Below are 20,256 nucleotides of genomic sequence, written 5' to 3'. Positions count from 1 at the left end.
ACTTTTCAACACAGTCCTACCTCAGTGCTGCCCCTCCAACAGTGGGAGAGAGCAAGAGCGGGCATGAGGAACAACACCAAAGTAGGAGGGTTAGCCAAATGGAGATAACAGAGATTGTTTTTTTAATGGAGAGGTGGAGGGAAGCAAGCTACAGTGTGTAAACCTACATCAGGACCATTCAATCTTTTTGATTGTTTAAATGCATGACACGGAGGTTCAGAGATCACATTTAGAAAGATTAAAATCCACTTTAGCTGCTGCCATCGGAGTGCAGTACTCCAGTTTAAGGTTCAGTGAGGCTGGAAGAGTTTCCTTGCTATCTCTGGGTCCACACAGCTCACAGGACAAAACGAGCATAAAGAAATGGGAGTGTATAAAATGACTGCGGTGCACAGCATGTCAAAGCCCCATGAACCACTGTCTACACACCAAAGCGGCTCTCCATCCACCCATCCCTCACCAGCTGTCTCTCACTTGCTCTCTCTCTCACTTGCTGCTCTCTCTCCCTGTCTATCTCACCATCGTTTACATAAAGCTTTAGTCGACCTTGTGTGAAACAGCAAATCACAATTCAACGATCTTTTAAACAGATACAAAATGAGCAAAAAAACCCCAGTTATTTCCTGTTTTTATTGACCTTGAAGGAAATCGCTAGGGTGCGAGGAGCAAGCAAGTGGATGGCAGGCAACCTCGAGAGACGTCCAACTATAATCAGCCTCGAACGGACCTCGGGGCCCGTTTCGATCACTTTCCCACATAGTGCCCGAGCTGGGACCCGAGACTGACCGAGCAGGATAGCAAGAGCTTCCCTCCACGGCACTCCAATCCCATTACCCATGAGGTGCATCAGCTCAAACAACTGTAAACCAGAGAGTGCTGCACTGTAGAAGGTTGGGCGGCACGGTAACGCAGTGGTTAGCACTGTTGCTTCACAGCTCCAGGGTCCCAGGTTCGTTTCCCGGCTTGGGTCACTGTCTGTGCGGAGTCTGCACGTTCTCCCCGTGTCTGCGTGGGTTTCCTCCGGGTGCTCCGGTTTCCTCCCACAAGTCCCGAAAGACGTGCTGTTCGGTGAATTGGACATTCTGAATTCTCCCCGTGTACCCGAACAGGCGCCAGAATGTGGCGACTTAGGGACTTTTCACAGTAACTTCATTGTAATGTTAATGTAAGCCTACTTGTGAGAATAACGATGATTATTATTATTGCAGAGGGATACCGGGCGGAGTGAGGAGAGACTGCAGAGGTTGGGTTGGAGTAGAGAAATTTTCGGTACTCAAAATGATTAGGTGTCTGATATGATAAGTGAAAGGGTTTACAGGGGCAGGGCGGTGGGTAACCAGAGGGAAACAGGTGGGTTGGGAGTGGGGGGGGAATGTGTTTTTTGACACAGCGAGTTGTGATCGAGAAGGTTCTGCCTGAAAGGGCGGCGGAAGCAGATTCAACAGGAACTTCCAAAAGGGGGGGATTGGGGAAATACTGGGAAAGGAGGAATCTGCAAGGTTATGGAGGGTCTGACTGATTAGACAGACCTTTCAGACAGCCGGAAAAGGTACCATGAGCCCCACGGACTCCCTCAGGGCCAGTGGGGCTCGTCTGAAACCTAACGTCACCCGTAACCCCTGAGCAGAATTCTCAATCGAGGCATTTCCACATTGGAGTCTGGTTTCAGATTGCCGGCTCCGGGATGCTTTGCTTTTCTGTTAGGTCCACACGGAGAGAGTTCAGTCTGTGATTCTCCCACCGGGGAATTTCTGAGCGACACCAGGATCTCGCACACTAAAGCATTTATCCAGGGGCAATGAGTGAGGAGGATAAACAAGCTGGAAAGGCGAGTCATAGGGGACGCACTCTTCACACACCCTGACCCAATGGACCAGCCCCACCAGAGACTCAAGAATCCACTTTTAAGACCCAGCAGCAACCTTGGAATTGGCAGTCTAACAACCACGTCCATTCATTTAGCACCTTTAACAGTCACATCTCTCAGGATACTTCAGAGGAGTATGAATTACACAGAAAACTTTGATGACAAGCCAAAGGAAGAAACACGAAGGCAGGTGACCAAAACTGTGTTTCTTTTTCTTGAAGCGTTGCCAGGGGGTAGAACGTTGGCCAAGAGAGCAGGGGAACACCATGTGACCAGGAATCTACAGAGGTCAACCAAGCATTGGTCCGCTCCGCGCCCCCTCCCGCCCCCAAAAGACTGGGCGGCACTGAACCTGCGGACGGTGGTACCGCCCTTGGCACTGACCCCCTCCACCAGCACGGTTCTGCACTCCCGATCATTATCCAGCAGCCCCGTGGGCGAGTGGACAAGGGAGGTAAATGCAAGCTTGGGCTCATCTGTGATGCCCTCGACTGTTGATCAGCCTGCTGACACACTGACTGAATGATGGACAGAGTGTCAAAGGTACAACACCAAATATTATTTTCAGGAGAGGGGCAGGAATGAAATCGAAGAAAAAATATCACCAAGATGATTTTACTCGAGGGGATGTCGGTGAACCAACAGCAGAATGTACAGAAAGCAAAAGACAAAATGTCTGTTCTTCTTTATCTTTAAAAGAGAATTGAAAGTCAACAGCTGCCAGTGCTCAATGAGGACGGATCTACAGGGACATTCACCCCCCAGCTCGCACTGCCCCACATGGGAAAACAGGTGCTTGAGCACACCCAGACACACCAGCACGATCACAAAACACACATCCTGCTCATCAGGGCAAATGAACCTGTGCTGTACGAGACAACAGACAAGGCGAACATTTCATGGGACGAGCAGAAAGACAGGACGCGTGTGTTCAGACATCAGCGCCTCGCATAACCAGAGCAACACTGCAATAACCCCACCCTGTCCCACCGGCTATGAACACGCCCTGTCCCACCGGTTATGAACACGCCCTGTCCCACCGGCTATGAACACGCCCTGTCCCACCGGCTATGAACACGCCCTGTCCCACCGGCAATAAACCCGCCCTGTCCCACCGGCAATAAACCCGCCCTGTCCCACCGGCAATAAACCCGCCCTGTCCCACCGGCAATAAGCCCGCCCTGTCCCACCGGCAATAAGCCCGCCCTGTCCCACCGGCAATAAACCCGCCCTGTCCCACCGGCAATAAACCCGCCCTGTCCCACCGGCAATAAACCCGCCCTGTCCCACCGGCAATAAACCCGCCCTGTCCCACCGGCAATAAACCAGCCCTGTCCCACCGGCAATAAACCCGCCCTGTCCCACCGGCAATAAACCCGCCCTGTCCCACCGGCAATAAGCCCGCCCTGTCCCACCGGCAATAAACCCGCCCTGTCCCACCGGCAATAAACCCGCCCAGACCCACCGGCAATAAACGCGCCCTGTCCCACCGGCAATAAACCCGCCCTGTCCCACCGGCAATAAACCCGCCCTGTCCCACCGGCAATAAGCCCGCCCTGTCCCACCGGCAATAAACCCGCCCTGTCCCACCGGCAATAAACCCGCCCTGTCCCACCGGCAATAAACCCGCCCTGTCCCACCGGCAATAAACCCGCCCTGTCCCACCGGCAATAAAACCGCCCTGTCCCACCGGCAATAAAACCGCCCTGTCCCACCGGCAATAAAACCGCCCTGTCCCACCGGCAATAAAACCGCCCTGTCCCACCGGCAATAAAACCGCCCTGTCCCACCGGCAATAAAACCGCCCTGTCCCACCGGCAATAAAACCGCCCTGTCCCACCGGCAATAAAACCGCCCTGTCCCACCGGCAATAAAACCGCCCTGTCCCACCGGCAATAAAACCGCCCTGTCCCACCGGCAATAAAACCGCCCTGTCCCACCGGCAATAAAACCGCCCTGTCCCACCGGCAATAAAACCGCCCTGTCCCACCGGCAATAAAACCGCCCTGTCCCACCGGCAATAAAACCGCCCTGTCCCACCGGCAATAAACCCTCCCTGTCCCACCGGCAATAAACCCTCCCTGTCCCACCGGCAATAAACCCGCCCTGTCCCACCGGCAATAAACCCGCCCTGTCCCACCGGCAATAAACCCACCCTGTCCCACCGGCAATAAACCCTCCCTGTCCCACCGGCAATAAACCCGCCCTGTCCCACCGGCAATAAACCCTCCCTGTCCCACCGACAATAAACCCGCCCTGTCCCACCGGCAATAAACCCACCCTGTCCCACCGGCAATAAACCCGCCCTGTCCAACCGGCAATAAACCCGCCCTGTCCAACCGGCAATCAACCCGCCCTGTCCCACCGGCAATAAACCCGCCCTGTCCCACCGGCAATAAACCCGCCCTGTCCCACCGGCAATAAACCCGCCCTGTCCCACCGGCAATAAATTTGCACGGTCGCACCGGCAATAAACGCGCCCTGTCCCACCGGCAATAAACCCGCCCTGTCCCGCCGGCAATAAATTTGCACGGTCGCACCGGCAATAAACGCGCCCTGTCCCACCGGCAATAAACCCGCCCTGTCCCACCGGCAATAAATTTGCACGGTCGCACCGGCAATAAACGCGCCGTCCCACCGGCAATAAACCCGCCCTGTCCCACCGGCAATAAACCCGCCCTGTCCCACCGGCAATAAACCCGCCCTGTCCCACCGGCAATAAACCCGCCCTGTCCCACCGGCAATAAACCCGCCCTGTCCCACCGGCAATAAACCAGCCCTGTCCCACCGGCAATAAACCAGCCCTGTCCCACCGGCAATAAACCCGCCCTGTCCCACCGGCAATAAGCCCGCCCTGTCCCACCGGCAATAAACCCGCCCTGTCCCACCGGCAATAAACCCGCCCTGTCCCACCGGCAATAAACCCGCCCTGTCCCACCGGCAATAAACCCGCCCTGTCCCACCGGCAATAAACCCGCCCTGTCCCACCGGCAATAAACCCGCCCTGTCCCACCGGCAATAAACCCGCCCTGTCCCACCGGCAATAAAACCGCCCTGTCCCACCGGCAATAAAACCGCCCTGTCCCACCGGCAATAAAACCGCCCTGTCCCACCGGCAATAAAACCGCCCTGTCCCACCGGCAATAAAACCGCCCTGTCCCACCGGCAATAAAACCGCCCTGTCCCACCGGCAATAAAACCGCCCTGCCCCACCGGCAATAAATCCGCCCTGTCTCACCGGCAATAAACCCGCCCTGTCCCACCGGCAATAAACCCGCCCTGTCCCACCGGCAATAAACCCGCCCTGTCCCACCGGCAATAAACCCGCCCTGTCCCACCGGCAATAAACCCGCCCTGTCCCACCGGCAATAAACCCGCCCTGTCCCACCGGCAATAAACCCGCCCTGTCCCACCGGCAATAAACCCGCCCTGTCCCACCGGCAATAAACCCGCCCTGTCCCACCGGCAATAAACCCGCCCTGTCCCACCGGCAATAAACCCTCCCTGTCCCACCGGCAATAAACCCTCCCTGTCCCACCGACAATAAACCCGCCCTGTCCCACCGGCATTAAACCCACCCTGTCCAACCGGCAATAAACCCGCCCTGTCCAACCAGCAATAAACCCGCCCTGTCCAACCGGCAATCAACCCGCCCTGTCCCACCGGCAATAAACCCGCCCTGTCCCACCGGCAATGAACCCGCCCTGTCCAACCGGCAATAAACCCGCCCTGTCCCACCGGCAATAAATTTGCACGGTCGCACCGGCAATAAACGCGCCCTGTCCCACCGGCAATAAACCCGCCCTGTCCCGCCGGCAATAAATTTGCACGGTCGCACCGGCAATAAACGCGCCCTGTCCCACCGGCAATAAACCCGCCCTGTCCCACCGGCAATAAACCCGCCCTGTCCCACCGGCAATAAACCCGCCCTGTCCCACCGGCAATAAACCCGCCCTGTCCCACCGGCAATAAACCCGCCCTGTCCCACCGGCAATAAACCCGCCCTGTCCCACCGGCAATGAACCCGCCCCGTCCCACCGGCAATGAACCCGCCCCGTCCCACCGGCAATGAACCCGCCCTGTCCCACCGGCAATGAACCCGCCCTGTCCCACCGGCAATGAACCCGCCCTGTCCCACCGGCAATTAACCCGCCCTGTCCCACCGGCAATTAACCCGCCCTGTCCCACCGGCAATAAACCCGCCCTGTCCCACCGGCAATAAACCCGCCCTGTCCCACCGGCAATAACCCGCCCTGTCCCACCGGCAATAAGCCCGCCCTGTCCCACCGGCAATAAGCCCGCCCTGTCCCACCGGCAATAAACCCGCCCTGTCCCACCGGCAATAAACCCGCCCTGTCCCACCGGCAATAAACCCGCCCTGTCCCACCGGCAATAAACCCGCCCTGTCCCACCGGCAATAAACCAGCCCTGTCCCACCGGCAATAAACCCGCCCTGTCCCACCGGCAATAAACCCGCCCTGTCCCACCGGCAATAAGCCCGCCCTGTCCCACCGGCAATAAACCCGCCCTGTCCCACCGGCAATAAACCCGCCCAGACCCACCGGCAATAAACGCGCCCTGTCCCACCGGCAATAAACCCGCCCTGTCCCACCGGCAATAAACCCGCCCTGTCCCACCGGCAATAAGCCCGCCCTGTCCCACCGGCAATAAGCCCGCCCTGTCCCACCGGCAATAAACCCGCCCTGTCCCACCGGCAATAAACCCGCCCTGTCCCACCGGCAATAAACCCGCCCTGTCCCACCGGCAATAAACCCGCCCTGTCCCACCGGCAATAAAACCGCCCTGTCCCACCGGCAATAAAACCGCCCTGTCCCACCGGCAATAAAACCGCCCTGTCCCACCGGCAATAAAACCGCCCTGTCCCACCGGCAATAAAACCGCCCTGTCCCACCGGCAATAAAACCGCCCTGTCCCACCGGCAATAAAACCGCCCTGTCCCACCGGCAATAAAACCGCCCTGTCCCACCGGCAATAAAACCGCCCTGTCCCACCGGCAATAAAACCGCCCTGTCCCACCGGCAATAAAACCGCCCTGTCCCACCGGCAATAAAACCGCCCTGTCCCACCGGCAATAAAACCGCCCTGTCCCACCGGCAATAAAACCGCCCTGTCCCACCGGCAATAAACCCTCCCTGTCCCACCGGCAATAAACCCTCCCTGTCCCACCGGCAATAAACCCGCCCTGTCCCACCGGCAATAAACCCGCCCTGTCCCACCGGCAATAAACCCACCCTGTCCCACCGGCAATAAACCCTCCCTGTCCCACCGGCAATAAACCCGCCCTGTCCCACCGGCAATAAACCCTCCCTGTCCCACCGACAATAAACCCGCCCTGTCCCACCGGCAATAAACCCACCCTGTCCCACCGGCAATAAACCCGCCCTGTCCAACCGGCAATAAACCCGCCCTGTCCAACCGGCAATCAACCCGCCCTGTCCCACCGGCAATAAACCCGCCCTGTCCCACCGGCAATAAACCCGCCCTGTCCCACCGGCAATAAACCCGCCCTGTCCCACCGGCAATAAATTTGCACGGTCGCACCGGCAATAAACGCGCCCTGTCCCACCGGCAATAAACCCGCCCTGTCCCGCCGGCAATAAATTTGCACGGTCGCACCGGCAATAAACGCGCCCTGTCCCACCGGCAATAAACCCGCCCTGTCCCACCGGCAATAAATTTGCACGGTCGCACCGGCAATAAACGCGCCCTGTCCCACCGGCAATAAACCCGCCCTGTCCCACCGGCAATAAACCCGCCCTGTCCCACCGGCAATAAACCCGCCCTGTCCCACCGGCAATAAACCCGCCCTGTCCCACCGGCAATAAACCCGCCCTGTCCCACCGGCAATAAACCAGCCCTGTCCCACCGGCAATAAACCAGCCCTGTCCCACCGGCAATAAACCCGCCCTGTCCCACCGGCAATAAGCCCGCCCTGTCCCACCGGCAATAAACCCGCCCTGTCCCACCGGCAATAAACCCGCCCTGTCCCACCGGCAATAAACCCGCCCTGTCCCACCGGCAATAAACCCGCCCTGTCCCACCGGCAATAAACCCGCCCTGTCCCACCGGCAATAAACCCGCCCTGTCCCACCGGCAATAAACCCGCCCTGTCCCACCGGCAATAAAACCGCCCTGTCCCACCGGCAATAAAACCGCCCTGTCCCACCGGCAATAAAACCGCCCTGTCCCACCGGCAATAAAACCGCCCTGTCCCACCGGCAATAAAACCGCCCTGTCCCACCGGCAATAAAACCGCCCTGTCCCACCGGCAATAAAACCGCCCTGTCCCACCGGCAATAAATCCGCCCTGTCTCACCGGCAATAAACCCGCCCTGTCCCACCGGCAATAAACCCGCCCTGTCCCACCGGCAATAAACCCGCCCTGTCCCACCGGCAATAAACCCGCCCTGTCCCACCGGCAATAAACCCGCCCTGTCCCACCGGCAATAAACCCGCCCTGTCCCACCGGCAATAAACCCGCCCTGTCCCACCGGCAATAAACCCGCCCTGTCCCACCGGCAATAAACCCGCCCTGTCCCACCGGCAATAAACCCGCCCTGTCCCACCGGCAATAAACCCGCCCTGTCCCACCGGCAATAAACCCTCCCTGTCCCACCGGCAATAAACCCTCCCTGTCCCACCGACAATAAACCCGCCCTGTCCCACCGGCATTAAACCCACCCTGTCCAACCGGCAATAAACCCGCCCTGTCCAACCAGCAATAAACCCGCCCTGTCCAACCGGCAATCAACCCGCCCTGTCCCACCGGCAATAAACCCGCCCTGTCCCACCGGCAATGAACCCGCCCTGTCCAACCGGCAATAAACCCGCCCTGTCCCACCGGCAATAAATTTGCACGGTCGCACCGGCAATAAACGCGCCCTGTCCCACCGGCAATAAACCCGCCCTGTCCCGCCGGCAATAAATTTGCACGGTCGCACCGGCAATAAACGCGCCCTGTCCCACCGGCAATAAACCCGCCCTGTCCCACCGGCAATAAACCCGCCCTGTCCCACCGGCAATAAACCCGCCCTGTCCCACCGGCAATAAACCCGCCCTGTCCCACCGGCAATAAACCCGCCCTGTCCCACCGGCAATGAACCCGCCCCGTCCCACCGGCAATGAACCCGCCCCGTCCCACCGGCAATGAACCCGCCCTGTCCCACCGGCAATGAACCCGCCCTGTCCCACCGGCAATGAACCCGCCCTGTCCCACCGGCAATTAACCCGCCCTGTCCCACCGGCAATTAACCCGCCCTGTCCCACCGGCAATTAACCCGCCCTGTCCCACCGGCAATAAACCCGCCCTGTCCCACCGGCAATAAACCCGCCCTGTCCCACCGGCAATAAACCCGCCCTGTCCCACCGGCAATAAGCCGGCCCTGTCCCACCGGGAATAAACCCGCCCTGTCCCACCGGCAATACACCCGCCCTGTCCCACCGGCAATAAACCCGCCCTGTCCCACCGGCAATAAACTCGCCCTGTCCAACCAGCAATACACCCGCCCTGTCCCACCGGCAATAAGCCGGCCCTGTCCCACCGGGAATAAACCCGCCCTGTCCCACCGGCAATAAACCCGCCCTGTCCCACCGGCAATAAACCCGCCCTGTCCCACCGGCAATAAACTCGCCCTGTCCAACCAGCAATACACCCGCCCTGTCCCACCGGCAATAAACCCGCCCTGTCCCACCGGCAATACACCCGCCCTGTCCCACCGGCAATACACCCGCCCTGTCCCACCGGCAATATACCCGCCCTGTCACACCGGCAATAAACCCGCCCTGTCCCACCGGCTATAATCTCGCCCTGTCGCACCGGCAATAAACCCACCCTGTCCCACAGGCAATAAAACCGCCCTGTCCCACCGACAATAAACTCGCCCTGTCCAACCGGCAATAATCTCGCCCTGTCGCACCGGCAATAAACCCACCCTGTCCCACAGGCAATAAACCCGCCCTGTCCCACCGGCAATAAACCCGCCCTGTCCCACCGGCAATAAACCCGCCCTGTCCCACCGGCAATAAACCCGCCCTGTCCCACCGGCAATAAACTCGCCCTGTCCCACCGGCAATAAACCCGCCCTGTCGCACCGGCAATAAACCCGCCCTGTCCAACCAGCAATAAACCCGCCCTGTCAAACCAGCAATAAACCCGCCCTGTCCAACCAGCAATAAACCCGCCCTGTCCAACCAGCAATAAACCCGCCCTGTCCAACCAGCAATAAACCCGCCCTGTCCAACCAGCAATAAACCCGCCCTGTCCAACCAGCAATAAACCCGCCCTGTCCAACCAGCAATAAACCCGCCCTGTCCCACCGGCAATAAACATGCCCTGTACCACCGGCTATAAAACCGCCCTTTCCCACCGGCAATAGACCGCCCTGTCGCACCGACAATAATCCCGCCATGTCCCACCGGCAATAAAACCGCCCTGTCGCACCGGGTATAAACACGCCCTGTCCAACCAGCAATAAACCCGCCCTGTCCCGCCGGCAATAAACCCGCCCTGTCCCACCGGTTATAAACCCGCCCTGTCCAACCAGCAATAAACCCGCACTGTCGCACCGGCAATAAACCCGCCCTGTCCCACCGGCAATAAACCCGCCCTGTCGCACCGGCAATAAACCCGCCCTGTTCCACCGGCAATAAACCCGCCCTGTCCCACCGGCAATAAACGCGCCCTGTCCCACCGGCAATAAACCCGCCCCGTCCCACCGGCAATAAACCCGCCCTGTCCCACCGGCAATAAACCCGCCCTGTCCCACCGGCAATAAACCCGCCCTGTCCCACCGGCAATAAACCCGCCCTGTCCCACCGGCAATAAACCCGCCCTGTCCCACCGGCAATAAACCCGCCCTGTCCCACCGGCAATAAACACGCCCTGTCCCACCGGCAATGAACCCGCCCTGTCCCACCGGCAATGAACCCGCCCTGTCCCACCGGCAATGAACCCGCCCCGTCCCACCGGCAATGAACCCGCCCCGTCCCACCGGCAATGAACCCGCCCTGTCCCACCGGCAATGAACCCGCCCTGTCCCACCGGCAATAAACCCGCCCTGTCCCACCGGCAATGAACCCGCCCTGTCCCACTGGCAATTAACCCGCCCTGTCCCACCGGCAATTAACCCGCCCTGTCCCACCGGCAATAAGCCGGCCCTGTCCCACCGGGAATAAACCCGCCCTGTCCCACCGGCAATACACCCGCCCTGTCCCACCGGCAATAAACCCGCCCTGTCCCACCGGCAATAAACCCGCCCTGTCCCACCGGCAATAAACCCGCCCTGTCCCACCGGCAATACACCCGCCCTGTCCCACCGGCAATAAACCCGCCCTGTCCCACCGGCAATAAACCCGCCCTGTCCCACCGGCTATAATCTCGCCCTGTCGCACCGGCAATAAACCCACCCTGTCCCACAGGCAATAAAACCGCCCTGTCCCACCGACAATAAACTCGCCCTGTCCAACCGTCAATAATCTCGCCCTGTCGCACCGGCAATAAACCCACCCTGTCCCACAGGCAATAAAACCGCCCTGTCGCAACGGCAATAAACACGTCCTGTCCCACCGGCAATAAACCCGCCCTGTCCCACCGGTTATAAACCCGCCCTGTCCAACCAGCAATAAACCCGCCCTGTCCCACCGGCAATAAACCCGCCCTGTCCCACCGGCAATAAACCCGCCCTGTCCCACCGGCAATAAACCCGCCCTGTCCCACCGGCAATAAACCCGCCCTGTCCCACCGGCAATAAACCCGCCCTGTCCCACCGGCAATAAACCCGCCCTGTCCCACCGGCAATAAACCCGCCCTGTCCAACCGGCAATAAACCCGCCCTGTCCAACCAGCAATAAACCCGCCCTGTCCAACCAGCAATAAACCCGCCCTGTCCAACCAGCAATAAACCCGCCCTGTCCAACCAGCAATAAACCCGCCCTGTCCAACCGGCAATAAACCCGCCCTGTCCCACCGGCAATAAACACGCCCTGTACCACCGGCTATAAAACCGCCCTTTCCCACCGGCAATAGACCGCCCTGTCTCACCGACAATAATCCCGCCATGTCCCACCGGCAATAAAACCGCCCTGTCGCACCGACAATAAACACGCCCTGTCCAACCAGCAATAAACCCGCCCTGTCCCACCGGCAATAAACCCGCCCTGTCCCACCGGCAATAAACCCGCCCTGTCGCACCGGCAATAAACCCGCCCTGTCGCACCGGCAATAAACCCGCCCTGTCCCACCGACAATAAACCCGCCCTGTCCCACCGGCAATAAACCCGCCCTGTCCCACCGGCAATAAACCCGCCCTGTCCCACCGGCAATAAACCCGCCCTGTCCCACCGGCAATAATCCCGCCATGTCCCACCGGCAATAAAACCGCCCTTTCGCACCGGCAATAAACACGCCCTGTCCAACCAGCAATAAACCCGCCCTGTCCCACCGGCAATAAACCCGCCCTGTCCCACCGGCAATAAACCCGCCCTGTCGCACCGGCAATAAACCCGCCCTGTTCCACCGGCAATAAACCCGCCCTGTCCCACCGACAATAAACCCGCCCTGTCCCACCGGCAATAAACCCGCCCTGTCCCACCGGCAATAAACCCGCCCTGTCCCACCGGCAATAAACCCGCCCTGTCCCACCGGCAATAATCCCGCCATGTCCCACCGGCAATAAAACCGCCCTTTCGCACCGGCAATAAACACGCCCTGTCCAACCAGCAATAAACCCGCCCTGTCCCACCGGTTATAAACCCGCCCTGTCCATCCAGCAATAAACCCGCACTGTCGCACCGACAATAAACCCGCCCTGTCCCACCGCAATAAACCGGCCCTGTCCAACCAGCAATAAACCCGCCCTGTCCCACCGGCAATAAACCCGCCCTGTCCCACCGGCAATAAACCCGCCCTGTCCCACCGGCAATAAACCCGCCCTGTCCCACCGGCAATAAACCCGCCCTGTCCCACCGGCAATAAACCCGCCCTGTCCCACCGGCAATAAACCCGCCCTGTCCCACCGGCAATAAACCCGCCCTGTCCCACCGGCAATAAACCCGCCCTGTCCCACCGGCAATAAACCCGCCCTGTCCCACCGGCAATAAACCCGCCCTGTCGCACCGACAATAAACCCGCCCTGTCCAACCAGCAATAAACCCGCCCTGTCCAACCAGCAATAAACCCGCCCTGTCCCACCGGCAATAAACCCGCCCTGTCCCACCGGCAATAAACCCGCCCTGTCGCACCGACAATAAACCCGCCCTGTCCAACCAGCAATAAACCCGCCCTGTCCAACCAGCAATAAACCCGCCCTGTCCAACCAGCAATAAACCCGCCCTGTCCCACCGGCAATAAACACGCCCTGTACCACCGGCTATAAAACCGCCCTTTCCCACCGGCAATAGACCGCCCTGTCGCACCGACAATAATCCCGCCATGTCCCACCGGCAATAAAACCGCCCTGTCGCACCGGCAATAAACACGCCCTGTCCCACCGGCTATAAACCCGCCCTGTCGCACCGGCAATAAACCCGCCCTGTCCAACCAGCAATAAACCCGCCCTGTCCCACCGGCAATAAACCCGCCCTGTCCCACCGGTTATAAACCCGCCCTGTCCAACCAGCAATAAACCCGCACTGTCGCACCGGCAATAAACCCGCCCTGTCGCACCGGCAATAAACCCGCCCTGTCGCACCGGCAATAAACCCGCCCTGTTCCACCGGCAATAAACCCGCCCTGTCCCACCGGCAATAAACCCGCCCTGTCCCACCGGCAATAAACCCGCCCTGTCCCACCGGCAATAAACCCGCCCTGTCCCACCGGCAATAATCCCGCCATGTCCCACCGGCAATAAAATCGCCCTTTCGCACCGGCAATAAACACGCCCTGTCCAACCAGCAATAAACCCGCCCTGTCCCACCGGTTATAAACCCGCCCTGTCCATCCAGCAATAAACCCGCACTGTCGCACCGACAATAAACCCGCCCTGTCCCACCGGCAATAAACCGGCCCTGTCCAACCGGCAATAAACCCGCCCTGTCCCACCGGCAATAAACCCGCCCTGTCCCACCGGCAATAAACCCGCCCTGTCCCACCGGCAATAAACCCGCCCTGTCCCACCGGCAATAAACCCGCCCTGTCCCACCGGCAATAAACCCGCCCTGTCCCACCGGCAATAAACCCGCCCTGTCCAACCGGCAATAAACCCGCCCTGTCCCACCGGCAATAAACCCGCCCTGTCCCACCGGCAATAAACCCGCCCTGTCCCACCGGCAATACACCCGCCCTGTCACACCGACAATAATCCCGCCATGTCCCACCGGCAACAAAACCCGCCCTGACCCATCGGCAATAAACCCGTCCTGTCCCACCGGCAATAAACCCGCCCTTTCCACCGGCAATAAACCCGCCCAGTCCGACCGGCAATATACCCGCCCTGTCCCACCGGCAATAAACCCGCCCTGTCCCACCGGCAACATGGCAATAAACCCGCCCTGTCCCACCGGCAACAAACACGCCCTGTCCCACCGGCAACAAACCCGCCCTGTCCCACCGGCAACAAACCCGCCCTGTCCCACCGGCAATAAACCCGCCCTGTCCCACCGGCAATAAACCCGCCCTGTCCCACCGGCAATAAACCCGCCCTGTCCCACCGGCAATAAACCCGCCCTAACCAACCGGCAATAAACACGCCCTGTCCCACCGGCAATAAACCCGCCCTGTCCCACCGGCAATAAACCCGCCTGGTCCCACCGGAAATAAACCCGCCCTGTCCCAGCGGCAATGAACCCGCCCTGCCCACCGGCAATAAACCCGCCCTGTCCAACCGCCAATAAACCCGCCCTGTCCCACCGGCAATAAGCCCGCCCTGTCCCACCGGCAATAAACCCGCCCTGTCCCACCGGCAATAAACCCGCACTGTCCCACCGGCAATAAGCCCGCCCTGTCCCACCGGCAAAAAGCCCGCCCTGTCCCACCGGCAATAAACCCGCCCTGTCCCACCGGCAATAAACCCGCCCGGACCAACCGGCAATAAACCCGCCCTGTCCCACCGGCAATAAACCCGCCCTGTCCCACCGGCAATAAACCCGCCCTGTCCCACCGGCAATAAACCCGCCCTGTCCCACCGGCAATAAACCCGCCCTGTCCCACCGGCAATAAACCCGCCCTGTCCCACCGGCAATAAACCCGCCCTGTCCCTCCGGCAATAAACCCGCCCTGTCCCACCGGCAATAAACCCGCCCTGTCCCACCGGCAATAAACCCGCCCTGTCCCACCGGCAATAAACCCGCCCTGTCCCACCGGCAATAAACCCGCCCTGTCCCACCGGCAATAAACCCGCCCTGTCCCACCGGCAATAAACCCGCCCTGTCCCACCGGCAATACACCCGCCCTGTCACACCGACAATAATCCCGCCATGTCCCACCGGCAACAAAACCCGCCCTGACCCATCGGCAATAAACCCGTCCTGTCCCACCGGCAATAAACCCGCCCTGTCCCACCGGCAATAAACCCGCCCTGTCCCACCGGCAATAAACCCGCCCTGTCCCACCGGCAATACACCCGCCCTGTCCCACCGGCAATAAACCCGCCCTTTCCACCGGCAATATACCCGCCCAGTCCGACCGGCAATATATCCGCCCTGTCCCACCGGCAACATGGCAATAAACCCGCCCTGTCCCACCGGCAACAAACACGCCCTGTCCCAGCGGCAATAAATCCGCCCTGTCCCACCGGCAATAAACCCGCCCTGTCCCACCGGCAATAAACCCGCCCGGTCCCACCGGAAATAAACCCGCCCTGTCCCAGCGGCAATAAACCCGCCCTGCCCACCGGCAATAAACCCGCCCTGTCCAACCGGCAATAAACCCGCCCTGTCCCACCGGCAATAAGCCCGCCCTGTCCCACCGGCAATAAGCCCGCCCTGTCCCACCGGCAATAAGCCCGCCCTGTCCCACCGGCAATAAGCCCGCCCTGTCCCACCGGCAATAAACCCGCCCTGTCCCACCGGCAATAAGCCCGCCCTGTCCCACCGGCAATAAGCCCGCCCTGTCCCACCGGCAATAAGCCCGCCCTGTCCCACCGGCAATAAACCCGCCCTGTCCCACCGGCAATAAGCCCGCCCTGTCCCACCGGCAATAAACCCGCCCGAACCAACCGGCAATAAACCCCCCCTGTCCCGCCGGCAATAAACCCGCCCTGCCCCACCGGCAATAAACCCTCCCTGTCCCACCGGCAATAAACCCGCCCTGTCCCACCGGCAATAAACCCGCCCTGTCCCACCGGCAATAAACCCGCCCTGTCCCACCGGCAATAAACCCGCCCTGTCCCACCGGCAATAAACCCGCCCTGTCCCACCGGCAATAAACCCGCCCTGTCCCACCGGCAATAAACCCGCCCTGTCCCACCGGCAATAAACCCGCCCTGTCCCACCGGCAATAAACCCGCCCTGTCCCACCGGCAATAAACCCGCCCTGTCCCACCGGCAATAAACCCGCCCTGTCCCACCGGCAATAAACCCGCCCTGTCCCACCGGCAATAAACCCGCCCTGTCCCACCGGCAATAAACCCGCCCTGTCCCACCGGCAATAAACCCGCCCTGTCCCACCGGCAATAAACCCGCCCTGTCCCACCGGCAATAAACCCGCCCTGTCCCACCGGCAATAAACCCGCCCTGTCCCACCGGCAATAAACCCGCCCTGTCCCACCGGCAATAAACCCGCCCTGTCCCACCGGCAATAAACCCGCCCTGTCCCACCGGCAATAAACCCGCCCTGTCCCACCGGCAATAAACCCGCCCTGTCCCACCGGCAATAAACCCGCCCTGTCCCACCGGCAATAAACCCGCCCTGTCCCACCGGCAATAAACCCGCCCTGTCCCACCGGCAATAAACCCGCCCTGTCCCACCGGCAATAAACCCGCCCTGTCCCACCGGCAATAAACCCGCCCTGTCCCACCGGCAATAAACCCGCCCTGTCCCACCGGCAATAAACCCGCCCTGCCCCACCGGCAATAAACCCGCCCTGTCCCACCGGCAATAAACCCGCCCTGTCCCACCGGCAATATATCCGCCCTGTCCCACCGGCAATATACCCGCCCTGTCCCACCGGCAATATACCCGCCCTGTCCCACCGGCAATATACCCGCCCTGTCCCGCCGGCAATAAACTAGCCCTCTCCCGCCGGCAATAAACCCGCCCTCTCCCGCCGGCAATAAACCCGCCCTGTCCCGCCGGCAATAAACCCGCCCTGTCCCGCCGGCAATAAACCCGCCCTGACCCACCGGCAATAAACCAGCCCTGTCCCACCGGCAATAAACCCGCCCTGTCCGACCGGCAATAATCTCGCCCTGTCCCACCGGCAATAAACCCGCCCTGCCCCACCGGCAATAAACCCGCCCTGCCCCACCGGCAATAAACCCGCCCTGCCCCACCGGCAATAAACCCGCCCTGCCCCACCGGCAATAAACCCGCCCTGCCCCACCGGCAATAAACCCGCCCTGCCCCACCGGCAATAAACCCGCCCTGTCCCACCGGCAATAAACCCGCCCTGTCCCACCGGCAATAAACCCGCCCTGTCCCACCGGCAATAAACCCGCCCTGCCCCACCGGCAATAAACCCGCCCTGCCCCACCGGCAATAAACCCGCCCTGCCCCACCGGCAATAAACCCGCCCTGCCCCACCGGCAATAAACCCGCCCTGTCCCACCGGCAATAAACCCGCCCTGTCCCACCGGCAATAAACCCGCCCTGTCCCACCGGTAATAAACCCGCCCTGTCCCACCGGCAATAAACCCGTCCTGTCCCACCGGCAATAAACCCGCCCTGTCCCACCGGCAATAAACCCGCCCTGTCCCACCGGCAATAAACCCGCCCTGTCCCACCGGCAATAAACCCGCCCTGTCCCACCGGCAATAAACCCGCCCTGTCCCACAGGCAATAAACCCGCCCTGTCCAACCGGCAATAAACCCGCCCTGTCCCACCGGCAATAAACCCGCCCTGTCCCACCGACAATAAACTCGCCCTGTCCCACCGGCAATAAACCCGCCCTATCCCACCGGCAATAAACCCGCCCAGACCCACCGGTAATAAACCCGCCCTGTCCAACTAGCAATAAACCCGCCCTGTCCCACCGGCAATAAACCCGCCCTGTCCCACCGGCAATAAACCCGCCCTGTCCCACCGGCAATAAGCCCGCCCTGTCCCACCGGCAATAAGCCCGCCCTGTCCCACCGGCAATAAACCCGCCCTGTCCCACCGGCAATAAACCCGCCCAGACCCAGCGGCAATAAACCCGCCCTGTCCCACCGGCAATAAACCCGCCCGGACCCACCGGCAATAAACCCGCCCAGACCCACCGGCAATAAACCCGCCCGGACCCATCGGCAATAAACCCGTCCTGTCCCACCGGCAATAAACCCGCCCTGTCCCACCGGCAATAAACCCGCCCTGTCCCACCGGCAATAAACCCGCCCTGTCCCACCGGCAATACACCCGCCCTGTCACACCGACAATAATCCCGCCATGTCCCACCGGCAACAAAACCCGCCCTGACCCATCGGCAATAAACCCGTCCTGTCCCACCGGCAATAAACCCGCCCTGTCCCACCGGCAATAAACCCGCCCTGTCCCACCGGCAATAAACCCGCCCTGTCCCACCGGCAATACACCCGCCCTGTCCCACCGGCAATAAACCCGCCCTTTCCACCGGCAATATACCCGCCCAGTCCGACCGGCAATATATCCGCCCTGTCCCACCGGCAACATGGCAATAAACCCGCCCTGTCCCACCGGCAACAAACACGCCCTGTCCCAGCGGCAATAAATCCGCCCTGTCCCACCGGCAATAAACCCGCCCTGTCCCACCGGCAATAAACCCGCCCGGTCCCACCGGAAATAAACCTGCCCTGTCCCAGCGGCAATAAACCCGCCCTGCCCACCGGCAATAAACCCGCCCTGTCCAACCGGCAATAAACCCGCCCTGTCCCACCGGCAATAAGCCCGCCCTGTCCCACCGGCAATAAGCCCGCCCTGTCCCACCGGCAATAAGCCCGCCCTGTCCCACCGGCAATAAGCCCGCCCTGTCCCACCGGCAATAAACCCGCCCTGTCCCACCGGCAATAAACCCGCCCTGTCCCACCGGCAATAAGCCCGCCCTGTCCCACCGGCAATAAGCCCGCCCTGTCCCCCCGGCAATAAGCCCGCCCTGTCCCACCGGCAATAAGCCCGCCCTGTCCCACCGGCAATAAACCCGCCCTGTCCCACCGGCAATAAGCCCGCCCTGTCCTACCGGCAATAAGCCCGCCCTGTCCCACCGGCAATAAACCCGCCCGAACCAACCGGCAATAAACCCGCCCTGTCCCGCCGGCAATAAACCCGCCCTGCCCCACCGGCAATAAACCCTCCCTGTCCCACCGGCAATAAACCCGCCCTGTCCCACCGGCAATAAACCCGCCCTGTCCCACCTCCAATAAACCCGCCCTGTCCCACCGGCAATAAACCCGCCCTGTCCCACCGGCAATAAACCCGCCCTGTCCCACCGGCAATAAACCCGCCCTGTCCCACCGGCAATAAACCCGCCCTGTCCCACCGGCAATAAACCCGCCCTGTCCCACCGGCAATAAACCCGCCCTGTCCCACCGGCAATAAACCCGCCCTGTCCCACCGGCAATAAACCCGCCCTGTCCCACCGGCAATAAACCCGCCCTGTCCCACCGGCAATAAACCCGCCCTGTCCCACCGGCAATAAACCCGCCCTGTCCCACCGGCAATAAACCCGCCCTGTCCCACCGGCAATAAACCCGCCCTGTCCCACCGGCAATAAACCCGCCCTGTCCCACCGGCAATAAACCCGCCCTGTCCCACCGGCAATAAACCCGCCCTGTCCCACCGGCAATAAACCCGCCCTGTCCCACCGGCAATAAACCCGCCCTGTCCCACCGGCAATAAACCCGCCCTGTCCCACCGGCAATAAACCCGCCCTGTCCCACCGGCAATAAACCCGCCCTGTCCCACCGGCAATAAACCCGCCCTGTCCCACCGGCAATAAACCCGCCCTGTCCCACCGGCAATAAACCCGCCCTGTCCCACCGGCAATAAACCCGCCCTGTCCCACCGGCAATAAACCCGCCCTGTCCCACCGGCAATAAACCCGCCCTGCCCCACCGGCAATAAACCCGCCCTGTCCCACCGGCAATAAACCCGCCCTGTCCCACCGGCAATATATCCGCCCTGTCCCACCGGCAATATACCCGCCCTGTCCCACCGGCAATATACCCGCCCTGTCCCACCGGCAATATACCCGCCCTGTCCCGCCGGCAATAAACCCGCCCTCTCCCGCCGGCAATAAACCCGCCCTCTCCCGCCGGCAATAAA

Source organism: Scyliorhinus torazame, chromosome 24 (genome assembly GCF_047496885.1).
Source record: "Scyliorhinus torazame isolate Kashiwa2021f chromosome 24, sScyTor2.1, whole genome shotgun sequence".
In the NCBI taxonomy this organism is placed as follows: domain Eukaryota; kingdom Metazoa; phylum Chordata; class Chondrichthyes; order Carcharhiniformes; family Scyliorhinidae; genus Scyliorhinus; species Scyliorhinus torazame.
Note: the sequence above shows the minus strand (reverse complement) of the source record.